Source organism: Mesoplodon densirostris, chromosome 5, assembly GCF_025265405.1.
Source record: "Mesoplodon densirostris isolate mMesDen1 chromosome 5, mMesDen1 primary haplotype, whole genome shotgun sequence".
NCBI classification, from domain to species: Eukaryota; Metazoa; Chordata; class Mammalia; order Artiodactyla; family Ziphiidae; genus Mesoplodon; species Mesoplodon densirostris.
Genome location: NC_082665.1, coordinates 70096050 through 70106503, shown reverse-complemented (window position 1 = coordinate 70106503; position 10454 = coordinate 70096050). Strand labels below are relative to the sequence as shown.

At 39.5% G+C, this 10454-nt stretch overlaps 1 protein-coding gene across 1 annotated transcript in view; it reads left to right on the top strand.

Annotated features, from left to right (window-relative positions):
* The first annotated feature begins 369 nt into the window (after positions 1 to 369).
* Positions 370 to 10454, top strand: part of DNAJC13 (DnaJ heat shock protein family (Hsp40) member C13) — a 123727-nt gene continuing 113642 nt past the window's right edge. The window contains exon 1 of the mRNA XM_060099013.1: positions 370 to 589. The gene's annotated coding sequence lies outside the window, so the exon portion shown is untranslated. The remainder of the gene's footprint in view (positions 590 to 10454) is intronic.

Below are 10454 nucleotides of genomic sequence, written 5' to 3'. Positions count from 1 at the left end.
TCAGCCACACGCTGAGAGGCAGTGCCGCGTGACGACCACTGGCGGGACTCAGCCACACGCTGAGACGCAGGTTCCCTTCCCGCGACGCATGGACTCCAAATGCCACTGCCGGCCTCGACATCCTGCACATGTCTAACTGCATTGAGGAAGGAGGAAGGGCGGACCAGCCAGCGGAGTACCGGGCGGAACGCGGAATTTCACTGAAAGTGGGCGAATAAGACGCGGAGGGCTGGATGTGAGAGGGCGGAGCAGAAAGCGGAAGAATTGAAGTCAGCTGACCGGGTCTTGTGACAGCCTGGGCGGGGGCGACGCAGGCGTATTGGAATGCGGTCGCTCAAAGCCTGTGCGAAGATGGCGGCCTCCAGAGCGAGCTTCTGAGAGGCAGAGGGAGGAGGCGGAGGAGGCGGAGTGGGTGGGGAGGCAGCGCCGCCGCGGCATCAGGACCCCGCGGGAGCGGAGCTACAGGGCCCCCGCGGGGGAAAGGGGAAGTGGCGAGGCGGAGGAGGCCGGAGGGCGCCTCATCCCACTCTGGACGTTGAGCCGGCGGCGGGAGGAGCTCGGGCTGGAGCCTCTTCAGCCTCCCGTGAAGGTAAATCACTACGGGCACCGGACTCTGGAGCTCTGCTTTATCCCCTCGCCACGCCGCGGGGACTTGGGGGACCAACAGCGTGGAGAAGGAGGGGTGGTGTCTGGGCCGCAACTTCCTTCAGTTAAGGAAAGCAGATTACCCTCCCCCCAGACTGCTGGTCTGGTTCCTGTCCTCCTACCCCGCCCGCCCCCCGCGGTTCTGAGTGACAGTCGCCCAGGGCCCTGCCTTGTTCAGCCCCACCCCTCTTTTCGCCTCGTTTTCTCGTTTTCTACCCACCACGGTCCCCCACTCCACTCTGCACATCCTTACCCCACACAACCCTTATTCCTCTCTGGGCTCCGCCCTCGGGATTCCCTTCCAGCTTCCTAGTCTGAGCACTCTTCCCGCTGGAGGCCGGGAACCCTTGTTTCCTTGGGTGGGCGACCCTCCTTCCTCCCACGCCCTGCATAGACTTTATTTGCTTAGCTTTGTTTCGTTTTGTTAGGAACTGGGGAGCACCCGCGTGGTTTCTTCTCCAGTCCCTCGCTTATCCAAAATGAAGTTTTCGTCCACAGCTTTTCCTTTTTGCAAGGTAGCTTATTCACAGGGACCTTTCCTTCTCTGCTGTGATTTTGCCTCTGAATGCGGCCTTTGGAGTGGATGAAATAGGACTTAGACGCTCAGTGAAGAGGCTGTGAAACGCGGATTTGACTTAGTGCACTTAACGAAGAGTGTATTCCCTTAAATTGTCTCCTTACTGTAGGATGTTAAGTTAACCACTCTTGTCTTGAGATTGTTACCTTTATCATTTGCTTAGGGGAGAAAATTAGAAATCTTCCCCAGATGTGGCGATGGTTTCCTGAAGTAATGATTTCTCAGTTCCCCTCTCTGCTTTTCCCTTTGACCCGACCTTGATTTCTCTCAGGGCCTCTACCTGATGCTGTTGCCTCACTGTGAAGGACTTTATACTGTAGGGTTATTTTGAGCGTCTTGGAATATAGTGTCTTGGGTAAATAGTTAAATTTCAGAATATTTCTTCAGGACCTGTCCCGAGGATTGTCTTACTGTGTTTTCTTTCTTGCTTCATGGACCTGGTAGATTTCTAGTTTTGAAAGTACTGTCTGCAGAGTTTAAGGAAATTACTCACGGTCGTCAGGTTTTGTAGTTATGTTACCAGTACTCTGTGAGTTTATGGGAATATGAAACAGAACTTGCCTTTAAAAAAAAAAAAAAAGGAAACTTAGAAAATTATTTGTCAGTAATTGGGTATCCCCAAAAGACTTGATTTCACTATTCTTTAGAAAGTGCTTTATTGTTTGACTTAATTTAGCATATAACATAAGATCGTGTTAACATTTTAAATGTAATGTGAAACAGTTTAAGCAGCTATATCTCAAACTTGGCTTTTGCGATTAATATCACAGTGGAACATAAGTCCATCCTTGTTTAGAAATATTACATTATACTCCTTGTTTGAAAACAGGAAGTAGAACATATTAAGGGAGGAAAAGAGGAGTCAGAAGGTTAAGAGATAGGAATGTAAAGCTGTAGTCCAGTTCATGGAAAATACCACAATTTGTATTCCACTGGGAGGTAATGGATATTCCTGTTTTTCTAAAGTGGCAGTAGTAAATAGTCTAAAATATATGAATGGCATGAGAGGGAAAGTTATGGAATTATGGAAAGCATAAATTCTTATTTGTAAGAATTAACTTTATCCACAAATAAATGGAAGCTGGTTGCTTAGGTGGACCGAAACAATACTGGCTATATTACTGAATTTGTAAAAAGGTTGGTAGTGGAGTCAGGTTCTTGGTAGCTGTTAAATTCTGGGTAAAATAAAATGTTTTAACTAATTAGGCTCCATTCCTCAACCAGTTCTATTTACACAGGTGAATTTGAGGTTTGCTTCGCACATACCTTTCCCCTTTTTCTCCGATTGAAATACTTAAAATTGGTAAAATAGAAGCAAGGCTAAGCAGATAAACTAGCAAAAATTTTGTTGCTACTAATACTGTAGTTTTAGGCCTAAATGTTAACTGTAATACTTATTAGTGGTTAAAGGGGAGTTGTTTTGAAAGAGATCCTTTAAGTCAGTGTATCTCAACTTTATCCAACCCAGTAAAGGCCAACTTTTTATTTCAAATAATTAGTAACAGCCCCTTTACTATCCTGAAATAATAGTTTATAAATAATATAACCACCTTCTGGCTTTGGCCCTGGGACAAAAAGCAGCTTTGCTTCCACTGTTAGAACAAAAAAGAACTGGACTAACTTCAAATTCATGACTTTTTTTTTTTTGAAACCTATTAAAAAGCTGAGGCCACAGAGCAAACCACTGGCCCAGAGTTTAAGGAAAGAGTATGGATGAACTCACATTCACCTTCAGTAGACACAGCTGGACACTGTTAAGAAGCGTTCAGCCAGAATAGCTGACAAGAAAAGGAAGCCTGGGTGCACCTTCTTCCAGTCTCTTTACCTACAAACCTCACCGGGTACTCCTAGAAAAGACTGGGTTGAGATCTGGGGAGTGTCTGCTGTGGTGCTGACCTAAAGGAGGAGAGGAGCAGCAGAAGTTTCTGGAGGGGCAAGAAAACTGTGCTCTGAGTCTTCCCCTCTGTCTCTTCTATGGAACAAAAGCCTTAATCTGTGAAGGGAAGGGCATCTCTGCTAGCAGGCCCTGTTGGTGAGCATTCATTGAGCTGGGGGAAGACAAAAGTAGGGGGAAAGAATCTTCTCTTGGGGGAGGGGCACTGAGCCCAAAACTGCAGCCTGGGGAAACAGGAAGATCACACCCCTGTGATCCAGAGACACAGTGTATGTCTAAGAGTAAACCTTAATCAGAACAACAGAGACTGTACCCCCAACTCACTGCCATCAAGCTAAGAAGCTGTGAATAATAAGCAGCTGCAAAATACTGCAAGGTGAAGAACAAGATTATGCAAAGAGGCTCAGGGCAAAGAATCAAATAGACATTGCTTTAGTAAACCACCCCCCATCATAAGCACAAGCTATTCTTTAGATATTCGAAGGCTGTGGTACACTGAGGATAACTGTAGCAACAGCAAAATCATAAACCCAGCCCAACTCCTCTAACACCCAGCACTAAAGACCTAGCAAAGAAAAGGTGTGCCCATTTCCTGTCACAAAAATTATTTACCTCTATCTCTACTGTCTTATATATGTCCAGCTTTCAACAAAAAATTACAAGTCATACAAAAGGCAAAAAAAATTCCCAAGAGAAAGAGTAATCATCAGAAATACTCTTTGATTAATACAAGTGCTACTATCTGGTAAGGAATTTAAAATGACTATAATTAATATGTTAAAGGTATGAACGAAAAGTGGACAACGTACAAGATCAGGTGGGTAATTTCAGCTGAGAGACAGAAACTATAAGAAAGAATCAAAAGGAAATGTTAGAAGTTTCATTACATAGTAAAGAGCTGCAGAATGCCTTTGGGCTCATCAATAGATTTGACACAACCAGGGAAAGAATCAGTGAACTTGTAGATGTCAGAAATTATCCAACTGAAACACAAAAAAGAGTTCAAAAAAAGAGCAAGATCTTGGGGATAATATCAAACATTTATTATAAATATATGCATAGTTGGAATCTCAGAAGAGAACAGAGCAGAAGAAATATTGAAATATTTGAGGGAATAATAGAAAATTTCCCCAAATTAATATCAGACATTAAACCACAGGTGCAAGAAGCTTAGAGAACACCAAGCAGGATAAATACCTGCCCCTTAAAAAACCCACACAAAACACACCTAGACATAGCAAATTCAAGCTGATGTAAACAAAGGACAAAGAAACTCTTGAAAGTAGCCAAAGAGAAGCATTACAGAGGAACAAAGGTAAGAGTTAACAGCGGAGAAACCATGCAAGCAAGAAGACAGCTGAGTGACAACTTTAAAGTACTGAAAGAAAAAATAGTATCTATATTTTGTCTTCATTTTTTTTATATTTCTTATATAAAAAATGAAGACAAAATATAGATACTCTGAAAAGCCATGAGAATTCAAAGTATAATTTCTCAGTTTATATGATATATTAATTCCTGGAAAATTATGCATATTAAACTGCAAAACGTACTTTGTGATTTGTATTTTAACATAAAACTAAATTCTGGGGTTAACTATAAATAGGCTTTTATCTATGTGAATGACCACTTGGATATTTGAAAGTCACTTGAGGACAATTCTTCAATCTATGGGACTGTCTTATACATTAAGGGTAATCTAGCCCCATCCACTAAATCCTAGTAGTGTTTCTAATCATAGTGTCTCAAGGATCAGTGTTTCCACCCCACCTCCACCCCCACAACCATTACTTTAATTCAGAGTTTTAATCAGTGTTTTCAGCACTTTTTTCTGCTTCAGCAGTGTTCACACATGCTTAGCACATGACAGTCGGTAGCGTCTCTTGTCATATGGTGTGATTCTTAGTTCTGGGAACTCCTTTGAGAATCACTGATTTAGGGGATATCTTTGTAGCAAGTAACTTCAGCCAACATGGTTGTGATCATTTTTGCAAACTTAAGACACAGTTACCTGTGCAAAGTTACATTTAAGTATGGTTCAGTCGATAAAGCCGAGCATAATTTGCTAGTAGTTCTTTTCAGATGCTCTTAAGTTTATTCAGCAGCCTACATATCTGAGTTTTACTTGTACTTTTATGGACTACTTAAGAAGAAGAGTGATCTCTAAAATAAAGTCTGAAATCAGTGGGGTTTTTATAGTTTCAGAACTTAAGTTGCCCTTAGAAGTAGGCCACACTGCTTAAGCAGTGTTCACATATTTAGCACATGCCCATTGGTAATATCTTTTTTGCAGTTGATCAATAAGAATTTGACCTTTTGATGAACAGATTGAAAACAAAATCCCTAAAGCAATCTAAATTATTTTAATGTTCTGATTTTGCCAAGTATAGTTGCGAAACATAATGGAAGGATTGATAAGGTTATGATTGTAGGAGACTTTCTCTAATGTGAAATAAATTCTATACTAATTATATTAAAATTTAAATTCTTTTACTAGTGCTGTGGGGTTTCTCTCTCCCTCAGACTTGTACAGAATGTATTTTGGATGTTTATCAAATCTTAGAGTAGATAAGCCATTTCTCTCCCCAAACTAATAGGACTGGGTTTAATTTTAAAAGTAGAATTTTCCTTTTTTTTTTTTTTTTTAAGATAACTGGTAGATTTGGGAGTGTTCTGTAAACTGTGAAGCACTATGGCAGAGTTAGGAATAATAGGGATTTTTTCGGAAAGAGCCAAACTAGAAGCCTACGTGTTGCTATTTTGTATTGGGTGAAAGAAAGGGAAATTGCAGCCACTTAAACTCTTTGTCTTTTTTTTTTTTTTGCGGTACGCGGGCCTCCCACTGTTGTGGCCTCTCCCGTTGTGGAGCACAGGCTCCAGACGCACAGGCTCAGCGGCCATGGCTCACGGGCCCAGCTGCTCTGCGGCATGTGGGATCCTCCTGGACCGGGGCACGAACCCATGTCCCCTGCATCGGCAGGAGGACTCCCAACCACCGCGCCACCAGGGAAGCCCCACTCTTTGTCTTTTACTAGTATAAAGAGCACAGGGTTTGGGTATTAAGATGCTTACTGTAAAACTTTCTTCAAGTTATATTTGTTATATGCTTAGGAAATTTAGTCCCCCATTATGCGTTTACTATATTGTTAAGAAAAACAAGTTAAAACGTGGCATTTTTTACCATTAGGGTCTATTTAGCATATTAGAGCAAGATTATTAAGTGCCTGTTTGTGAGCTGAAGAACAGTTTATTGAACTAGTACATTTTGTTCTTGCATAAACCAAGTTAGCTTCAAAGATAAAATGAAATAGAAAGTGTGTCTAGAAAGTTTTAAGAATGTGTGCAAACTAAAAATGTGTAAGTGATCAGTACCACTGATTTCACAGAATTGCTTAAGTGAACACATTTCTTAGTTGGTTTTTTGTTTGTTTTTCTCCAGGTGAATATTTTAAGGCATTTTTAAGTTTTGGAAAGGGAAGATTCATAACCATGCATCTTTCCTGGCAAAAACATTATTTTTTTTTTACAACAGATAGAGGTCTATTTTGTGAGAAATAAGAATTATTTCCTCAGATTGAATCTAAAATATGAAGAGATAGGTATCTTTTTCAATATCTGATTTACATTGAAGAGAAAAGGCCAGCAAAATTAACTGCTATGATATGTATGCTTGCTTCTCCCCCCATTGAGATCATACTAAGTGTTTCTTCAGATTTAGGAGTTGCTTTTGAATTTCTCTTGCCCTTTTTTTTTTTTTTTTTGCGGTACGCAGGCCTCTCACTGTTGTGGTCTGACGCATTGCAGGGCACAAGCTCCGGATGCGCAGGCTCAGCAGCCATGGCTTACGGGCCCAGCTGCTCCGCGGCATGTGGGATCTTCCCGGACCGGGGCACGAACCCGTGTCCCCTACATCGGCAGGCGGACTCTCAACCACTGCGCCACCAGGGAAACCCCTCTGTTGCCCTTTTATTTCATGAATATATATTCAGTTTCTAATTGGAGAGGAATGGATTTTTTTTAAAGAGAATGAGGGGATCTTAGATTATTTTGCCCTATGGTGGCAGAAGTATTTGAAAGTTTATTTTAATGTGGCAGACAATTCAGAGGTTTCAATATTGTAACTTCTGGGCAATTATTTGGAGATGTGATTGTCAGCTGAAATTTGGTGTTACCACTGGCTTTCTTACCACATTTATTTCTGGAGTTATCAGGTTCTTCAGCAAGTTAAGAAAGCTAAGATAGGGTGTACTAAAACCTTACTTTGTGATCTATTTTGTAGTTGTTTAAAGATCCCTGTCTGGTGGGTGTCATACACATTACTGATTTGTTGTTTATTTAGAAGGAAATGCTTTTGCCTATACTTGAGTTATATATTAAAACATGAAAATTAAAAATTAAAAAAGAGGGTTACGGTTCATATCAGTTTTCTTTCATACACAGCACATTCTAAGACAGTCTAGTTGTAGCTTTTTAATGTGGGTAAAAATTAATGTTCTGTTAACCATTTATATTTTTTACCTTTTATTTGAAACTGAACTAACCTAGTGATATAATTCACTTAGGTTTTGAATCCAGTTACAAATAAAACTAGGTCTTTAAGAAGCCAGTAATAAGGGATTCTCTCTTCCGTCATTACTAAGGATTAGCCTTTGCCTTAGCAATCGTTCTCCTTCCCCCTGCATTTTCAGTAGGATATAGATGTATGAGGAAGCATTAAGTTAGCATAAATTAGTTTCTATCATGTGAATGTCTACCATATTTTCAGGTGTAGTTTTACAATGTAGCAGAAAAACAGTGTTTCTTTTGTAGGAGAGTTTGGTCAGAAAATAAAGGCAAATGTAGTTTTCCCCCAATTTAAAAGTTTTCACCTATAGCCAAGTTGAAAGAAATTTACATTAGGCACCCATATATTCACCTCTAAGATTTTCACATTAATATCTTGCTATACTTGATTTATCACATCTTATCCATCTTTCTATTCACCTTATTTTTTTATGTATTTCAAGACAACCTCATGTTTTTAATTCATTATTTGAGAGCAGAGTTAATGATGAAAGAGTTCATTCTTTCATTTTATAGACTCAAGCTGGAAAGTTAGTATCTTATCTGCTCTCTGGAAGTTGGCATATTTGTGGAAAAATCATTTCCAGTTGGTCATGCAAAATGTATGCTTTGAAGGCAAGTAGCCTTGATTAAAGCCAATTCCTTCATTCATTCACTGTTGTATTATTTTTCTGAGCATACTCATTCATCCCTGGCTAAATAAGTGCTCTGTTTGAGTTTTTACTTAACACAAGCCATGCACATCATAGACTTAATTTTGCTATGTGTGCAAATTCTTTTGCTTATAGCCTGGCCGTAATCTGCTTGGGTGCTTGTGGTGTTGAGTCCCTTCATTCTGCTTTTTGTTCTTAGTGTCATTTTGATGTAGTCTTCTCTCATTGGACTCTCAAATCCTGCAATTTTTTGTCAAAATCATACCGTCCAAAAGATTGTTCTCATTTTATCCATAAATGATCCTAAATGGATTGTCAGTTTTGCTGCCAGTAATAAATTAAAGAATGTGAGAACATTAAGTGTTGTTTGAAAGCATGAAGGAAGGGAGCTCATTGAAAAAGGTGAATCTAACCAAAATGCCTGTTAACTTGAATTTGACTTTTTAACCCTTAGTACAGTTCTCTCAAAAGAACAAACTGAGAAGTTGCAGAAAAACTCTGTTGGTGGTGTAATATTAGGATATAGAATAAGAAAAAGTAAAGCCAACTTTAGAGTTTAAGTGAAGCAGAGTTACAGGGACTTCCCTGGTGGTGCAGTGGTTAAGAATCTGCCTGCCAATGCAGGGGACATGGGTTCGATCCCTGGTCTGGGTAGATCCCACATGCCGCGGAGCAGCTAAGCCCGTGTGCCACAACTACTGAGCCTGTACTCTAGAGGCCGCGCGTCACAACTACTGAAGCCTGCATGCCCTAGAGCCCGCGTGCTGCAACTACTGAGCCTGCACGCCTAGAGCCCGTGCTCTGCAACAAGAGAAGCCACCGCAGTGAGGAGCCTGCACACCACAATGAAGAGTAGCCTCCGCTTGCCGCAACTAGAGAAAAGCCCCTGTGCAGCAATGAAGACCTAACGCAGCCTAAAATAAATAAAACTAAAAAAAAGTTAGAGATACTTTCAATGTGATTTAGTTACAAAGGGCACGTAAACTTGAGTTTTTCTCATCAAAAAGGTCTTTGAGAATTTGAAGTGGGACAGTCCTGCAGGGAAGGAGATGAAATTTAAGTAGTAATTAGTTTGAACAGATAAATTCTTGCTAATTTGACTAGCACCTTAGCGACTGGCAGGATGGCAAATGCTGATGATACACCTGCTACCAAGATCTCATCCAACAATTTTTACACTTTTTTAGCTGGACAATTTGTCATTTTTTATCAAATATGCCTACAAATGGCTTATGCTATTATGCTTGATGCTAGAAATTCTGCAGATTTTTCATCACTATTAATGGGAATATGGTTGCTTATGAGTTTTTGCCTATAAGCAACAGTTCTAGAACCACTTTTAGAGCTTATTTAAGAACTATACAGAGGAGGTAATTGAATGGGGATTAAATTATTTTTATGGAGTTTTATGGAAACTTTTTTTTCCAACAGTTTCATAAGCTGTAACTTATAGGCATCAAACATAAATTTTAAAACATGAGGTTGGTTTCAGGTAAAGAAGCATTTCTAAGAGCTGAAATTCCAAATGCCTAAGTGCGATATATTTTAAATGTAGTAAATAAGATTGACTTGCAAAATAATAGTATTTTGTAGGAATAAAGTTGAAATAAAGAGAAGCTTATAATTAAGATGATTTTTTAAAATGTCATCTATCATGGTTATCTTGGCTTTTATATTTTTTCTTTTTAAAAACTTTAGGAAATAAATTGTAAAGAATAAAATAATAATAATGATAATACCCTGATGTACTCCATCCAGTTTAAGAAATATGATATATTGGTATAGTTATTTTTGACTGAGCACATTAAAAACTATGAATACTGATTAAATCAATAGAACACTGTTTTTGAAGGTAGAAATTCTATGTGACACATGTTGGTGATATACATTGAATAGTACAAGGGCTGAAGTTAATAAATAAAAGACTTAGGATCAAGTAATTAATAACGACTTTCCCTCCATAATGCCTTAAAAAGTACAGGGGCCTGTAGGTAATCTTGAAAATGAAATAATAATGCTCCAAAGAACTATTGCATATCTGGGGTAGTATATTTAATACTAATAATACTAATAATTATTATGATGGCTAACAAAAATATTAAGTATATTTTTGAGTGCTTAT